Genomic DNA, 19,117 nt, shown 5'->3' on the forward strand with positions numbered 1-19,117 from the left:
CTTAAGATGAATTTTCCTTAAGACAATCATGAACAACTTCAGACAGCCCATCAGAATACATGCTGAAGAGACTGAAAGATTCCCACTTACCTGAGATCGCAGAGCCAGCTTACTCTGACACGTGAGTGTGTTCCGGTCAACTTCCATAAAATACTCTGTGCGGACCTCCACTCTCCTTCCAACTTCTTCTCCAAGGCCAGCTGAGATGGCATAAATTGTCTACATACTTCATCATGACATCCGATATCATGGAGCTGACTTCCACAATATCTGGGTGGGCTTCTGCATCAGCAGTGAGGCATCTAAGAGAAGATAAGCTAATTACAGCCCTCTGGTCAAAGTCGGGACCAGGCCCCGTGATGTGAAGGGTCAAGGTTAAAATCTGCTGTGTGTCCACCATGGTGTTTGTACCCAAGAGAATGGACATCAAGCATAGTTTTGAATCCAAGACTTCTCAAAAGGCATTTGGAAAGTTTGGGAAGGAGAGGGAGCTGCACGGCTCTCTTTGCAGTTGGGCTGGTGGGCGAGAGTTACAGGCTAGACAGGAAGCTGCTCCCAGTCTCAGCATGGGCGGGTGGGGTCTGCATCTCCGGCATCTCAGTGGCCAGTGAAACAAAGAGGGGTCCCAACAGTTTAGGCCCTGATGGTCACACCTGATACACCAAAAGGAAGGAAGGACTCTGGGGGTCACACTTACTGGCCTTTTCCAGCTGTCTGGGGGCAAAATCAACACAACTTGATTAGTGAGGGTCTTACAAAACATGACATCACAAAAATCAAACTCAACCCAGTTACTTAGAGGTTTAAGATGTGTGTAGTAATTTTTTTTTTAAGTAGCAAGTTTGACACATTGCATGGCAATATTTTCTGTGATTTTGGAGGTAGGAACACCAGACATCCTACTAAAGGGAGCATTGTTCTTGTCACAGCTAAACCCTAGGAGAAGGCTATTCTAGATGCCTGTGGAACACATTATCAAGACCATTGGTTATCATGCTTTAAATACTTTGAGCACTCACTATTATATTTTGTCTATTTTGTAAATTCAAATTTTCGAACACTGAAGTCATGTGTACTTCTCAATAAAATTTAACTTTTTTGGACTTTGAGAAAAAGATCTAATTTTCACATCTTTGATTTCACAACCCATAGTTAATACAATTTTCACCTGTACTGATGTCTCCAGGCAAGATTTAAGAATTATTATGTACAATTACTCTTCATAACAGAAGTCAAAATAAAACTCTAACTTGTTAATATTTTAATTGTTCTTTCTCAAGTTTCCCAAGTTTATTAACTATGAGTAAAATGTACACATTATAATCAAATTTTAAGTCATTATTTTATCATTTCATGCTTTATCTACATGCTATTTCTTTCTTTCTTTTTTTTTTTTGCGGTACGCGGGCCTCTCACTGCTGTGGCCTCTCCCGTTGTGGAGCACAGGCTCCGGACGCGCAGGCCCAGCGGCCACGGCTCACGGGCCCAGCCGCTCCGCGGCATGCGAGACCCTCCCGGACTGGGGCACGAACCCGCGTCCCCTGCATTGACAGGTGGACTCTCAACCACTGTGCCACCAGGGAAGCCCTATTTCTTTTTAAGTCCTAAAGAAGTGGGCTAGCACATGGTATGACAGGCACTTCTACATTTGCTGAATTCATATTTAACAAAGTTCAGACAATGCGGTTATTATATACAAAGTAAGGCAAGAGATAGTGGACACCGTGTCAGCTACATAATCTGTGGGGTGGCCCATGCAAAATAAAAATGTGGTGCCCCATCTGGGAGTGGGGAAGTCAATCTCCCCTTCCCACATTCCAGCATCCCAACTGGAGGTAGATGAGAGAGCCCCAAGAGATTGCAACCTCCATGCCTGCAGGACGTGGGCAAGAAGCCACAACTGAATTGCCCACCAAACAGGCCATGGTGCTGCCAGCCCGGTCAGGGATGACCTCTTCTTTGCCCCACCCCAAGATGTCACAACACAGGGCACAAGCTCCCCCCTGACCTTCTCCTCACCTGCATTCATACCTTACAGGTGGAGAAGAGTAAAGGTGAAACACAGGTCTCCCCTGCTGACACAGCCAATCACCATACCAGGTAGACGGCAGCAGCAGTAATCAGACAGGGATGAGGAGATGGAGCTGGAGGCCAGGCAGAGGCCCAGGGGGCTGGGAGCAGATTGCTGAGAATATAAGCCCAGGAGGGTGGGCACTGGAGGGACTACGCATGAGCTAGGGTCCAAGCCCCCAACACACATGCCCCCTGTCCTAACAGACTTCACTTCCAATACACAGATTCAAAGATGAAATTATTAAGAATTTCATGACCTCAAACGCAAAGCCTTAAACTGCAAGCACAGGGCCATTCTGAGGGCAGGGGCCCTGTGCATTGGTCATAGCATGTGAAGCCGTCTTTTGTGGCAATGACATATCTGTATTAAAGTTTCTTACTTTTGCTCAAAATCACAAAAGAAGCTAAGTGTTGAATTTCATTTTATAATGAAATCAGGTTCTTCAACTACCTTCACTTAATTAGCAAAAGGGGTTAAAGATGTTAAAAATGCCTCGCTGACCTAGTGTTGGTTATGACTATCCTGTGAACAAAAATCCCCAGCATACAAGTCTTTCATGAGTGCAGATATTCTCAATTCTTAGCAGATATGTAAACTGATTCAAGGTAATATCAGTTGAATTATCAGATGAGCTTTCTTTCTTTCTTTCTTTTTTTTTCTTACCCAAAAGGCAATGTAAGTTGGTTTTACAAATTATGTAGTTACATATGATGGTAAGTGGGAACCAGAATAGCCTCTGTTCTATCATTTAGTCATCTCTCCTCCTACAGTTTCTCCTCATCTTCTATTGGCCATGAAGGGAAAAGGAACCACCTGGAAGATGCAGTTTACCATCATAATTAAGCCTGCAGGCCCTGGGTTCATATTGCTGGGGGTTAAATCCAAGCTTACTCTTTATCAACTCTGATCTTGGGCAAGATTTAGCTTCTAAGTTTCAGATAGCCCAACTATAAAATGGGATAATCACAGTGAAAGATGGTCCTTCCCCTCCATGTTCTCAGCCTAACTTTTGTCTGTGAAAAAACTTTAGTCAAACAATAAGTTTAATCAGAGAAGTGAGAAAATGTAGAAACAAAGGAAAACAGTCCCACAAGACTAAATAATAATAGTTTAGTCATTAAGCAAAGTCAAGGACCTTTAGTTCCTCCTCAAAGGCTATAGATAATATTGAGCCTTCTCCTGTGAGCTGTTCTGTAGATATTGAAACGCCACCAGGTGGAAAAAGTTAACTACATGATGGCCAGACTGTGGCCATGACATAAGCTGCCACAATTCCAAGAATTGGCCTCAAAGAAATAGGAGCAAACCAATCCTGGAACTGAAGATTAACTGTACCTAAAACAATCAAGATGACGCTGATCAGATCACCGCATGACCAATTTCAAGATGACTGTCAGAGCTGACTGTGCTGTTTCTGCATGTAGCCCCTTCCCTCTGTCTATAAAAGCTCTTGCCCATGGATTGTCAGTGGGGGCAGTCGGCCTTTGGACAGGAGTGCCCGCACCCCCAGTTGCCAGTCTCTGAAATAAAACAAACTTTCTTTCCCACCAGCTTTGCCTCTTTATTGGCTTCAGAGCGGCGAGCAGCCGGACCCCCACTTTCGGTTACAGTTTTTTGGCACCCAATGTGGGACTGCTGTGCTCTAGCGATATCTGGATCCTGGGGGTTTCCGAGCAGAGCTGCAGCCATGACAATGCTCTGGGATGGCTGCGAGGAGACCGCTGCTTATGGCTTACTGGCCCAGAGAGGGGATTTTGGGGAGACATTCCTAGCACCTGCCAAAACCATTTGTTTTGGGGATCCTCCCTGTTTCTCCCCTGCTCGACATTGACTGCCAACTGATGCTTTTCCTTGGTGGAACAGAAAGATGCTTCTGGATGAGCTGATGAGCTCCAGGACCAAGTAAGTCCACTGCTGTGCACCTGGGCTAACTTCTGTTTTGAGCATGAAGTGCTGTTGGGCATTTTGCTAGTTGGTTCTTACGTGTGTCTGACGTTGAGGACCGTTTGTGAGCACTGAGTGTCATTTGAGCATTTTGCCAATTGGCTCTGATGTGTGTCTGACATTGAGGACCATTTGTGTTGGAAAAGTGTTTGTTTGGGACTCCATATGGGTCATCCTCTTGGGAGATTTGTGACAGTTCTGTCTTCCGGTGTGTGAGTGTGTATTCCATTTGTGTGATTGGTATCATTGTTATCTTTTGTAAAATGGGAAATTCAGGTTCAATTCATTAGAAAAATTTTAGCTAAGAAATTATGACTAAAGAAAAAGGAAGATAATTTTTAAACAATGTATGGCAACAGTATTCTTCAGACTCCAGAGAAAATTGGTTAAAATGAAATTCTTTTAAAGCTCCAAAACTGGTTCTTTTTGCACATGCAGTTGGAGAAAGCCAGCTTGATAAAATACTGTTTTCAGAATTCTGACCCTGACAGAATAAATGTAGGCCTAAGAGAAAGCTTGAAGTTAACTCTTATCATGTCCTTGAAATACAAACACAGCCCACGTTGCCTGAAACTTTAGCGTTGGGTTAATTATAACTTTAAAAGATGTTTGGGTTCACTAAACACACATCTCATTCCACATTAAAGAGAAACTGTGCTATGAGAAAAATGTATGTTCTTAGAGGTTATGGAATATGTTCTTAAGTTTGCCAATCAGAAAATGCTAGTATAATAGTTCAATTACTTGTCTTTTGGTTTTGTTAAGGTCTCTTAAAGGTGAAAAAATCATAATATGTAATTAAAGATACTAAAATGATAAGGGAAACAGTTCAGTGTGTAAAGCAAATAAGATATGTGTTGTTGGCAAGAGAAGATATAAAGACTGGAGATATTTTTGTAGAGGAAAAAAAGGAGAAAAATTTTGTCCTGGAGCTGGTTGCTTATATATGGGGAAAATAAGGGACTAGTTAATATGGATCCAGAAAGTGATAAAATGTTTGTAAACAATGAACTTTGAGAAAAGAATTTTGTACATTGTCAGGATTAAGATTAGATTGAATTTAATTAGATAAATGAATTTTGTTATTAATAAGAAGCTGGTGCAGGACTGGAATTTGGGTTTCTCTCTCTGTTAAGAACACAAAGTGCTTTTGGAATATTAAAGTGCTTTTGATAACAAATTGTAAGTTTCTTCTCTAGCTAATTTTGAGTATTCCTGAAGGCCCCTGAGCCATCTCAAAAGAAACATTAAAGTAACTAGGATTATTTGGTACATTAAGTTACATGGAAAACATTGTCACATAATAATGATAAACATTCTTAGGTTATACTGAATAGGTAAATGTCGTTAATATTAATGTTCTACAAGTTATTAAACAGATACAGGTTTCTGATAACTTTCAGATCAGACTGCTAAACTGAGTTAAAAATTTAAAGAATTTCAATAGAAAGTTATTATTTTGCTTTTAACCATTTTTTTTGTTTGTTTTTGTAAATAAAGTTGTTTTTTTTTTTTTTTTTTTTTTTTGCAGTACACGGGCCTCTGACTGTTGTGGCCTCTCCCTTTGCAGAGCACAGGCTCCAGATGCGCAGGTTCAGCGGCCATGTCTCTCCGGCCCAGCTGCTCCGCGGCATGTGGGATCTTCCTGGACCGGGGCACGAACCTGTGTCCCCTGCATTGGCAGATGGACTCTCAACCACTGTGCCACCAGGGAAGCCCCATGTTTTTGTAAATAAAGTTTTATTGGAACATACTCACACTCCTTGATTTATATATTGTCTTTGGTGGCTTCTTTTTTCTTTTTTACATCTTTATTGGAGTATAATTGCTTTACAATCGTGTGTTAGTTTCTGCTTTATAACAAAGTGAATCAGTTATACATATACATATGTTCCCATATCTCCTCCCTCTTGCTTTTAACCATATTTTTGATGCCAATATTTAGGTTGGAAAAAAATTGTCTAGTGAAGTTGTCACAGAATATAACCAATTATGATGCGTATCACTGCTGGCTTAAAGTTTACTGCTTGAAGCACATGTACAATGTTTGCGTGACAATTGGGTATAAGTGATAAAATGTATAGCCTATAAAATATTTCCCCATCAGCATACCTCTGTACTTGTTACGTCTGATTAGTTTCCCCCCAACATGGATGACTAGGCAAATATATAAACAAAACTGTAGTCCTAGCACTGAGGGACATGAACGGACCCAGAGCAGGCAACTGAAGCACTCTGGCAATGTTGGAAAAATATATTGATTACCAATGCTTTCTATGGAAAGATTTGCAATTAGAAGGGGAAAATGATGGAAGAAAATATTGAAGCATGGGGAAGTCATGCTGGCTTATATATGATTTAATGTGAACTTTAGGCCAACCAAAACAGCCTGTCTGTGGCCTATTAAACATACACCATACAACTGCTTTAACCATTAAGGGAAAAAATATTGACACATTCAGAGAATAATACAAAGATGCATTTTAATTATTATCCTCATCATAATATGCCTACTAATTATCAAATGTCCAGGTACTATGACAAAGTAGTCAAAGAGAGAGGTAATGTTTTCATAACACAAAATATTGTTGATAAGCTTGGAACCTGAGATTATTTCCAACTCTGTGTCCAGTCCCCAAATTAGTCAGGACTGAGCCCCACTTCAGCAGGAAGTAGCCAGAGCAGTCATCACCCCTGCCCCATTTCCTCAAGAGTTGGGGAAAATTGAAAAAGAAATGGAAATAAAACTGAGTTCCTCTGCCAAGTTTATGATTAACCTCTCTATTCGAAACTTTATTCCCATTCTTGTTCTATACCTGTCCCTCCTCAAGATTGAGGAGTATCAAAGAAAAGGGAGGATTGAAATAGAGCAGGTCTCTCAGCCTGCATTTCGTCTGTGAAAAAACTTTAGCCAAACAATAAGTTTAATCAGAGAAGTGAGAAAATGCAAAAACAAAGGAAAACAGTCAAACGAGACCAAATAATAATAGTTCAGTCAAGGACCTTTAGTTTCTCATCAAGGGCTACAGATAATATCCTTTGAGCTGTCTTATAGATACTGAGCCATATCCTTTGAGCCATATCCTTTGAGCTGTCTTATAGATACTGAAACCCCCACCAGGTGGAAGAATTTAGCTACATGATGACCAGACTGTAGCCATGACATAGCTGCCACAATTCTGGAAACTGGCCTCAAATAAATGGGAACAAACCAACCCTGGAACTAAAGACTAACTGTACTTAAAACAATCAAGATGACACTGATCAGACCACTGCATGACGAATTTTAAGATGACTGTCAGAGCTGACTGTGCTGTTTCTGCATGTAGCCCCCTCCCTCCATCTATAAAAGCTCTTTCCCACTGATTGTCAGTGGGGGGAGTCAGCCACTGGACAGGAGTCCACCCTCCCCTCCAGTTTCTCACCTCCAAAATAAAGCAAACTTTCCTTTCCACCCCTTGCCTCTTTATTGGCTTCAGAGTGACAGGTAACCAGATCCTACTTTCAGTAACAATAGTAACTACCACGTCAGGCTGGTTTGGTGATTAAATGAAGCCTTCCCTGAAAAGTGCTGGCACATTGTAGAAGCCTAATAAATTAAAAAAGAATCCACAATTTTGTTTCTCTTCCTTACCCTCCCTCATTCAACTAACGCCAATTTCCATAGCTTCTATCTCCTAAATATTTCCTGAATCCATATCCTTCCCCTCTAATTCCATGGCTATTGGCCTATTTCATTATCATTTGCTTGGACCATTGAAATAGTGTCCTAGATGACAGGCATGTCTTTTGTTTACTTCTGATCCATACTGTAAACTGCTACCATAAAATATTCCAAAACTGACGACATCACTCCTCTGCTCAGAATTCTTCAATATCTCCTCATGGCCCAAGAAGACAAAATTAAAACTCCTAGCATGCCATACAAGCCTCTCCTGAACTGGCCCTTAGCTCCCTCTACAGCCTCACCCTTTCTCCCTCCCCGTCAGCAACACACCAAATGCTCCTACCTATTCTCTCCCAAACAGCCCACGACTGTCCTATGACACCATTTCACGGTCATTTTATTCCCTCTGCTTAAATCTGGTTTGTGCTGATTGTATCTATCATTTCCCAAATCATATCCCTTATTTGCTTACCACTCTTTTCCAAGTCTCCACGGGCAAGTCTTCTTGGATCACCCTCAGATATACTTACTGTCTCACTTTTGTATGTTCTCTTTGCACTGTCTATATTAAAGTACTTAAAACTACTATAATTTTTGTATTGCAACAATCTCTTTCACCATTAGAAATGGAAACTTTGAGATGAAGTACCTGTGTCTCCTTCACCATAATCTCACCAGCATGTAAAATGGAATATGAGTCCTGATGGGCACTCAGTGAAGGAATAAATGAATGAATGAATGAAAGCCTAACATCTAAGAATTAACCTTCCATAACCTAAAATATTTGGTCACACATTTTGGGAATCCCAGGTACATTTCCTACCAGGAGTCCCAATTTACCTCATAGCTTTGAAATGCCTCCCTGCTTAGATATTTCAGAGAAATTCTTAACAGCAACCCAATGCTTCAATGATTCTCTAATCAAATAAGCATAAAATCATGTTCTGGAACGTTCCACTCACTCTACCTACTTTGTCCCCATTTTTCTCTGAGAGACCAGATGGAAACAATTAGAGGAATACAATGTCCAGCTGTATTCATTTCATGTTTTAAGAAACAAAGAGTTAAATGTAGGGTGAAAAATGTAAAGACCTACTTGTGCTTAGAACTAGCTGAAAGCATTAACTTTTTTAGTCATTATGATTGCCTCTGAAGCTTACGCAACCAGGCATGGATAGAAAAAAATTAGGCAATTGGAATATTTTGTGCATAGAGGGAAATGTTCTTCCTTTTTAAAAAGTAAACAGACAATACTCTCTTAACAGTGTACAGGAAGGTAAAAACAAAATCTATTTATTTTTCTGCCCCAAACTCTTCAGGGTTACTAAGTTATTCTCCCAATTTAAAAAATTTCCTTAGCCCCTGCTCGCCGCAACTAGAGAAAGCCCGCGTGCATAAATGAAGACCCAACACAGCCAAAAATTAAATAAATAAATAACATAAATTTAATTAAAAAAAAGAAAAAAAAATTCCTGCTAGGGAAAAAAAGTTCCAGTGCCAAAATGTACTTGTACACCATATGAACAAACAGGAAAAAGGAAAAATACTGTACATTAAAAAAACAAACTGTGGGCTCTACTTGACAAGGATATAGAAAGTAAAAATGAGAAGATAGTAAGGTGGAAGAAGAAAGAAGATATATGTGACTGGATACAACACCTAGTTTAGAATTAAGAATGAGTATAGTGACCTCTACCATTGGCTGTCTTATATTTCAAAGGCTCTATACCATTACTAGCGATTGGCTCTGAGCAAGATATGCTGAGTCATACATGATTATTAAGAACACTTTTGCCTTTAGGTGTCCATTGCATCAATTTCCTGAAGAAAATGGGAAACAAAGAAAACAGGAAATTGGGTTTGTTCTCTAATTCTTTTGGAACTTAATTTTCAAAGTCTAAATATTCAAAGCAAATTAAATATGTAATTGCATGCAACTCATGACTGATTTTGGATTTATGTCAAATGTTCTAAAGATAAAACTATATCTGTGATGTGAATCTGATGAATCTTGAATAACTTTAAATGAAAACTACACCTGTTATAGACTGCACACCACAATCTTAATTGTTAGTCATTTATAAAATTGTTAGTTCTTATGTATTATGACATCTTAATATTTTAAATTAAAAGTGTACTCAGAAACATCTTTTAGAGTTCTCTAATAGTGATCACTCATCCTCTTAAACTCTCTGGTGACAGGGAACTCACTACCCATCCAGCAACTTGCTCCACTGTGTGTATCTCTAATTCTGAAACACACACTTCCTAATGGTGAGTTGACCATGCCCCCCCAACCCAGAATTCCCACTCCATGATCCCGTTTCCATTTGTTGAAGTTCCACATAATAAAACCAATTATTTCTACATTTTCAATGTCATTAGAATTTCTCAGTTAATGGAAGTATTTTTTAATCCTCTTATGACTGTACTCCAAAACTTGACTCAACTTCCAACCCACAATGGAAACAACTCTACTTCTCTCCATCAACACCACCACTCCAGTCAAAGCCACCATCATCTCTCAATGGACAGTTGGACCTGCTTTTCTCTCCCATTCTCACTTCCTCCAATCTATTCCCCAGATATCAGCCAGCATGATTTTTGCTAAAGAATAAATTTTCACTATGTCCCAACTGGTTAATAACACTTCAGTCCTCTCCTCAGTACTGGAGATAAAAATTCAAAACCTTTAGTGTGGCCTGTAGAACCTAGTCATCTGGGACCCTGTCAGCCTCGCAGGACATTTTGCTGGATATTCTCTTCCTTACTTGACATTCTACATCTCCAGTTTCTTTCAATTGGTTCTACAAGCTCTTTCACTCAGGAAGGCTTCACAGATGTGGGTCTATGAAATCCTTTCTCCACTCTGTTACTATTTGAGAATTAGTGAATGTTCAGGTCTCAGATTACTTGTCCTTTCTTCATAGAAACTTTTCCCAAATCCCCAGACTAGACCAAGTCCTTCTGTAATCTTTCATTGCTCCCTTTACCATCCTTCATCAAATTTATCATAATTTTAATATACTTAATTCCATAAATAAAATAATATTATTAATAATAACAATACCTAACAATACTTAATGTATTGAGGGCTTACCACATGCTCTGTGCTAAGAGCATCAGAACCATTATCTCATTTAGGATTCAAAGCAAGCCCATGAGTAGTTACTATTGCTACCTATTCATCACAGATAAGAAAAGTGGGGCTTGAGAAGGTTAAGGTGAGTGGAAGAGTGGAGATTAGAATCAACTCAATTCTAGAACCTATTGATGTTCTAACCTTTTCATGTTGAACCTTCCACTAACCTCCTAGCCCCAAGAGGTTAGATACCAATAGCCAGGGAGCTGTCAGAAGTAAATTATGGGCCTGTTTGCCCAACGCCACAAAATCAGGATAATGTCTCTGTATTTTTTCTCTGCACTACCCTCCCTTGTTCTTTGTGGCACTCAAATACCTAAGAAAGGGAGAAATTAAATGAGTAAAACTACTACTCTTATCTTGACATCTCTGGAGACTTCTTGAATTTTTTAGGCAGTTTCCAGAAAACAAATAGCAGAGAATAGAAACAAATCATGGAGACGTGCAGTTTAATTACATTTATCTGCATTCATTAGCAACGAATCCAGTATACGCAAAATTCAGAATGACACAGTGAAGATTTAGCATGACCTCCGCACAACGATGGAATGTAAATCTGTGAAACATTCCATATTTTAGAGGCAGTAAGAAGACAGGCAAAAAGTGAGGACTATAGTTAAGTGCAGGATCATATGGTAGTTCTAGTTTTAGTTTTTTAAGGAACCTCATTACTGTTCTCTGTAGTGGCTGTACAATTTACATTTTCACCAACAGCATAGGAGGGTTCCACTTTCTCCAGACCCTCTCCAGCATTTATTATTTGTAGACTTTTTGATGATGGTTATTCTGACAAGTGTGAGGTGATACCTCATTGTAGTTTTGATTTTCATTTCTCTAATAATTAGCAATGTTGAGCATCTCTTCATGTGCCTTTTGGCCATGTATGTCTTGTTTGGGGAAATGCCTATTTGGATCTTCTGCCCATTTCTTTGATGGGGCTGTTTGTTTTTTTTTAAATATTGAGCTGCATGAGATTTGTATATTTAGGAAATTAATCCCTTGTAGGTCACATCATCTGCAAATATTTTCTCCCATTCTATATATATATATATATATATATATATTTTTTTTTTTTTTTTTTTTTTTTTTTTTTTCCCTGTACGCGGGCCTCTCACTGTTGTGGCCTCTCCCGTTGCGGAGCACAGGCTCCGGACGCGCAGGCCCTGCGGCTATGGCCCACAGGCCCAGCCGCTCCGCGGCATGTGGGATCCTCCCAGACCGGGGCACGAACCCGCGTCCCCTGCATTGGCAGGCGGACTCTCAACCACTGCGCCACCAGGGAAGCCCCTCCTGCATGCTCTTAATGAAAAGTTACACACATTATAAAAGTATAAAAACCTAGAGAGGAATGGTATACACCAACCTCAGGATAGTGGTTACCTCTGGGGAGGAAGGGAAAATAGAATGATGAGAGGCCTTCAGTTGAATCATAACATTATTTATTTTAAAATTTTTTCTTAAGTAAACATAATAAAGCTATTATTGTACTGAAACCAGTGTGCATAAACAGATGTTCGTTAACTTATGAAATACTTCACAATAAAAAAGAATTTAAAATATGGAAATAATGGTTAGCGATAGGTGGTAGAATTCTATTTGATTATAATTCTTTGATATATTTATATATTTTTCAAATCCTTCCAACCATCATGATTTTATTTTATAATGATAGACAATACATGAGTTTTTCAAACGGCTATAATGACCAATAAATTTACTTAAACAAAGAGCTTTACAAAATGAACCAGTATTAAAAATCTCATTTTGGTGTTTTTAATAGTACAGGGCTGAGAAATGCTTGTTTTCAATGCAAGCCAATATTTAAAGGTGAAATTTACATATATCCAAATTTTAAGTGCTAGTCAGGAACTGAAATGCAAATAATTACAGCTATAATAGTTATTCCTGTCAATTTAGTTCCTTCTGAAGACATGACCTTAAATAAACCAGGATTATCTGAATGAGTTTATTCAGGCTATTACTGTACATTACTCTGTATAGAGCTATAGGTAATGACTGACTGTTTTTTAGAGCTGAAACATCTAATTCAATAGTTTTCAAAGATTTTCCAGAACTCTCTTTATATTAAATAATGGGCAAAATGTATGGAAGAGATCAAAACAAAGGCACTTTGTCTAAAGTAGGAGGCTGAGCCCTGAGTTCTTGCTTACCCCAACAGATTATGCCCTCTCTCCCACCTTTAATCTCTTTCTCCATCAATGGCTCCTTCCGCTCTGAACAAAAACATGCTCAAGTCTCCTGATTTCTAGCCATCAGCCTCACTCTAACGTTCCTTCACAGCAGAGTTTTCTCTACTAACTGTTGCCATAGTTCTACCTGCCATTGCTTGCCACCTCCCCTCCCCGCTGAAGTCTTGCCTCAGCCCTTACCACTTCCCCAAAACCATTCTTGATAATCATTGCCTATCTGCATATCCAAGGGATATTCTTCAGTCCTTTCCACTGAGTCATGTAATCATTCTATGAAGATGAAAATTCTCAATAAACCTTTCTACAGTGCAGGATGCTGTTGACCTAAAAAAAGCATTGTGTTCCTTCTCAGAAACTTTTTCATGTCTTGTCTGACACTATTTTCTCTTGGCTTTTCTTCTTCTACCTCCTGTTTGCCTACTCTTTTTCAAGCCTCCCCAAGGCTTCCTCTCTCTGTGTCCGCCCCTTAAATGCTGTGGCCCCTCAAGGTACCATTCAGCACTTGTCTGTTTCACAGCCACCTAGATACTGATGACTCTATGTTTCCTCACCAGCCAGAAACTCTCTGCTGAGGCTCCTTAAACATATATGGGTTGCTTATTGGACATGACAGTCTTACTGATTTAAAGCAACTCAAACTCAGCATACTCAAAACTAAATTAATCACCCCCGCTTCTTTGCAAATTCTTAGCTATGTCTTCCTTAATTACATATATGCTGTTGTGGGTTAAATTGTGTCCCCCAAAAGATATGTTGAGGTCCTAACTCCTGGTGTTACCAAGGAAGGTTTGCTGCCTGAAATGCATAGAAGCCAACATCATGGCACCGGATTTTGAGAAAAGAAAAAGGTTTATTGGCAGGTTGACCAGCAATGAGACAGGAGGCAAGGCTCTCAAATCTGTCTCTTGGATTTGGGGTTTGGTCAAACTTTTATGAGTTAGGGGTTGATATGCAGAAAAACTGGTGGGGCAGGTTTTGATTGGAGGGCTTTGGAACTTGGCCATTTATGGTAAGGTATGGGAAAAGAGGCTTTTCTTCCTGGAGAATGGACCGTTCACCTCTGAAAGTGAATAATTAACTAGAAAGCTTAACTGGTGAACAAGTATCTGTAATGTTAGATAATAGGGTTTTTATTCTTAAAAGAAAGAGATATATAAAAAATGAAAATACTTCAAGCAAGAAAACAAATTACTCTTATCAAGTATATCCATCCATTGTACCACCAATTAATCTTATCCTCATAGAATTCTAAAATTATGGGATATTTCCTCTCTTAAGTTACGTATACAATTTATATGGGAACGATACAGGAGTTAGGAGAACGACCCTCTACAAAGTTGAAAATCCTTGCATAACTTATAATCGGTCCTCCATATACTTGATTCCTTCATATACGAGGTTCCACATCTGGAGGTTCAACCAACTTTGGATGGTGTAGTAATGTAATATTTTCTATTAAAAAAAAATCCCCACATGTAAAATAGATAGCTAGTGGGAAGCAGCTGCATAGCACAGGGAGATCAACTCGGTGCTTTGTGACCACCTGGAGGGTGGGAGGGAGACGCAAGAGGGAGGGGATATGGGGATATATGTATACGTATAGCTGATTCACTTGGTTATACAGTAGAAGCTAATGCACCACTGTAAAGCAATTATACTCCAATAAAGATGTTAAAAAAAAATTCCCACATTTAAGTGAACCCATTCAGTTCAAACCCATGTTGTTTAAGGGTCAACTGTGTATAAAATGTCACCATGGATTTAAAATTTTTCCTTCAAAGTTTATATACTACCTCCCCCGTTTTTTAAAGATTATTTTTAGAGCATTTTTAGGTTTAAAACAAAATTGAGAGGAAGTTATGGGGATTTTTCCATATACCCCCTACCCCCACATCCCATCTCTCTTTTGTTCTCATTAACAGTAGGCTCAAATGAGCCCACACCTGGATTATCACAAAGGCCTTACTCCCTTAACTGCTTTCATTTGTTCGTTTACGCAACAATTATTTACTGAGCACCTACTATATGCCAAGTTCTCTCTTTCAGAGTTTTGCTACAAAAGAACAGAGAAAACTCGGTCATTAGCTGGAAGACAAAAAGAAAAATACAAATTTTGTGCTTGTTTTTTAAGAAGGAAAACATGACAGTATGCTTGTCAATTGGTAGGAATGAGTCAGTGGAGGCAGAGAAATTAACGATGCAGAATTGAGAGGGCTGGCCTGGGGGAAATGGAGACGCAGGGGGAGGCTTGGGTTCCACTAGGAGTGCAGGGGTGCTGGCCATTCAGAGACATGGGTGCAGGTAGACATGGCAGCAGAGCTTATGGGAATTCTCTTCCTATAGCTCCTAGTTTCTCAGTGAAGTAGGGAGCCGTGTCACTAGTGTAAAGGTTAAAATTGAAACGCCTCCTTTTTGCTGTTAATCCAAATCTTACACAGTCAAACACCCCTCCACACAAGGCTTCAGCACAGATTGATTTCCTATTTCACTAATCTCTTAAAGCCCCTTCAACTACCCTTGTCCTTCACTAGACTTGCTCTGCTGTTCCCCATTGATGCAGCTGCAGAGGGGGTTGTGATAAACATTGGATTCTCTCAAAACACAGATTATTTGTCATTAATTCATTACTACAAAACTTGAAAATATATATCACTAGGTAGGTGATACTCATAATTAAGGAAACATAACTTTACTTATATGGCAAGAGTACAAAAAGAGGATAATTAAAATCTTTTGTTAATTGTATATGAATAGATTAGGAGGAGAGACCCTGTTAACTGGAAGTGTTGTAGGGATGGCTACTTTTCCAGCGGCTAAGAATTTGGTCAAAAACTACTTAGACAAAAATCATTCACGTTAACACTGACCTAGTTTAAACTCTGACACTGATACATATAAATGTATAGAAACTTCTAGCTAGTTATTTTTATTCCAATGGTCAAGTAAAAATTCTGGTGAAAATAAAAATTTCTTTAAGAAAATGAGAAATTGATCACCAATTAATATTTGCTGTCTTTGAATTTTCCACATATTCATAATTACTTTGCCACAAAAAATTTTGCCTTTTTATTTATAATTTATTTTTAGCCAATTATACATATCCTGTGTTATATGAATTAGAGAGAAGCTGGAAATCATTTGACTACCTTAAAAAAGGAGACTGGTTGAATAAATTATGATTTAGCCAGATAATAAAATACACATATTTTAAAATAGTTTAATTACAGTTTAATACAGATATTAAAACTAAACGTACAGGAAAGCGTTCATTAACATCAGTGTGTGTGTGTTATTTGCATAGGAAAAGATTTGAAATTAGGACACCAAGTTGTTTCTGTAAGTTTTATCCCCACTCTGCGTTAGTAGGATTAGGAGTTCTCTTACCTGAATTTTTTTTCTTATTTTTGGCAATGAGAATTATAAAAGATAATAAACAGAAACCTCAATTAAATAGAATCAGGAGACCAGAAGGGGGCACTCTCACACCCTTCAACAATAGCAGAGACCAACAGGAGGAAGAAAGACTCCTCTTCTTTCCTGGCCAGAACACAGCCAATGACAAGCCCTGGACTCTTTGTTTACTACAGCCCTCCCAACTTCTTTTTCCTCTCTATACAAGTGTTTTCATCCCCTTGCCCTGTGGGGACTTGCACATGGCTCACTGTCATTGTAGACCCCAAACTGTAATTCTCTGCTGATCCCAAATGAACCCATCTTTGCTGGAGAAATATCTGGCCGTCTATTTGCTTTAGGTCAACATTTCAGTGGCCCATACGGGGACCAGAGAAGACTCCCAACAGCTCCAGGTTTGGTGAACAAACAGGTGGGGTACCGACAGTTGAGCCCATTGTCATTCACTACTTTTCTCACAGACACTGGCATTTGAAAGTACACCTTTCTTCTGGATCCAAGCTCATGGTATCTTTGCATTTGAAACTCTCCAGGCTTTATTTGGGATTTTTAAAAAGATTTCATCTTTTTACTTAAGGCCCTATTCTGTATGTAAGTACCTGTTTGGCACTTTGGTCTGATTTGAGATCAGACTGTTTCACTGAAATGGGCTGAGAAGTCTTCTGCCCATTCCCATTGGAACAGAGGCTGCTTCTCCTGAAGCTGGCTAGTCTTTGACTCATTCCTTCAGGAACAGTGATTGTTTCTCTGAAATGGTGCTGTTTTTCAGCCTTTGGCCTATTCCTTTGGAAGGGCTGCCTCTGGAGACTTGCTTAAAAAGTAGCCTCCAGGCCCAAGCTGTTTCCTTAGGACTGGCTGGGATTGGCTTGCAAGCTGTTTGAATTGAGCTATTTGTGCTGGAAGTTGTTTGAGTTGATTGAAAATTATTCTTTATTCTACAGGAAAAACCTGTAGGAAATGGGATCCCAGATATCTAAGTATTTTGAAGGAGCCCCCCCTTACAGGGACTTTGGCTGATTCTATGTTTAAAAACAGTGGTCCTTCCTTATGTGCATTTATAACTAAATGGAGTGATCTGACCAAAGGCAGTTTAGAATATCTATGGTCATTATGGGAAAATTTTGAAATCCTCAAACTTAATTTTCTTAAAACTGGATTGGATCACAGTAGCTCAAAAATTTGCAGAACTGAGTGGGATGCTTATTTTTATTGGAATTTTGAGGCTTCCCAATGTTATCAGAGTCCAAAATTGCCTCTCTGCAAAATAATATTTTAAGGTTAACTGAAGCAAATATAATGATTAAAGATAAAATGTCTCCCAGGCCTCAGACTCTTCTTCCTTGGCTTCTTTTTCTCAGGCTCTGTCTCTGTGCCCTCTTGTCTCTCTCCCTCAGCTTGTGGCCAGACTTCAACACCAGCACCATCTTCCTCCTTCCCTTCTATGCCACCTACACTCTTCAGTACCCTCAAATCCCTCACACTAAGTGTTTCACCATACTTCCTCTTTTCCCTGAAACTCTCCCCACTCTCTTTTCTTCTGAACATGTCAGTACCTGTCCCTTCAAAATTAACACTTCTGATGATCCAAAGGCCAAACCCTTAATTTCTTATATTCCCTGGACTAAAGCTGAACTGCAAGCCATAGTCAAAGATTTTCCCAAAGTAACTGAAGATCCGATCTCACAGATTTGATGAGGAATTTAAAGTAGTCATTCAAACTTAACAACTGGGTTCTCTGACTTACATAAGTTAGTTCATATGCTTGTCAATAAAGACAAAGCCCAGCATTGGATGAAACCTTCTAGTTGGAGAAGTCTTTAAAGGTCTTTAGAATTACAGCTGCGAGACTAGCCCACTAATCTTATAAGTTCAGGCTCAGGCAATCACTAGGCAACTTCATTGAGCAATTCCTAGGGCTTTTCCAAAGCCTGTTGATAAGAACAAAATTCAGGCTCGCACACACACACACAAATATGATGAATCTGTTCATTATTACTGACTTCAGGTTGTTTTTAAAGAAAATTCTGGTCTTCCTTCCTTCAGATGTTGATTCCACCAGTAGCTTTTAAGTCTATATTTATTAATGGGCTGAACTGGGACCTTCCTCTTCTAGTAAAAAGGACCAGGATAGAATGGAAAACAATGTCCACTCCAGATTGAGTTAATCTGGCAAAACAACTCTCTCACACTCTAGATGAGTCACCTCAAAGGAAGACCACCAAAATTCTTAATCTACAGCTTTAGCAAATGAAAGCTCCCAAACAGAACTAAAACCCTCCTAGTTTCTGCTATTACTACAAAAAGCCAGGACATTGGAAAAGAGATTGTTACAAATTTAAGCACTTAGATGCCTTCATCCTTCTAACCAGCCTTCCAATATCCTCCCAATCCTCAGTGATAGAGTTCTGAGGAACTACAGGGGCTTTTCCCAATCCTCCCTCTTAATCAGTTTGGAGAAACATTTCACCATATTGGGAATTAACTTCTTCCAGTCCTAACTGACACCAGAGCCACATTCTTGGTGCTCAGCCCCACTACTATAAAGCTGCCCCTGCCTCCGAGTACTAAAACAGTTCAAATAGTGGGGAGCTCTAATGAACCTCAAGAAGTTCCTGTCTCTGAACCTATTCCCTTTTGTTTAGGCTCTTTGAGAGATACACACACATTTC

General features: G+C 39.3%; 1 non-coding gene across 1 annotated transcript; it reads left to right on the top strand.

Moving 5' to 3' along the window:
- The first annotated feature begins 11,298 nt into the window (after window positions 1-11,298).
- LOC132425220 (U6 spliceosomal RNA) lies at window positions 11,299-11,405 on the top strand. The gene has a single exon (XR_009519407.1). It is a non-coding gene; the product is annotated as a U6 spliceosomal RNA (small nuclear RNA).
- Window positions 11,406-19,117: the final 7,712 nt, after the last annotated feature.

Source organism: Delphinus delphis, chromosome 4, assembly GCF_949987515.2.
Source record: "Delphinus delphis chromosome 4, mDelDel1.2, whole genome shotgun sequence".
Taxonomy (NCBI): Eukaryota; Metazoa; Chordata; class Mammalia; order Artiodactyla; family Delphinidae; genus Delphinus; species Delphinus delphis.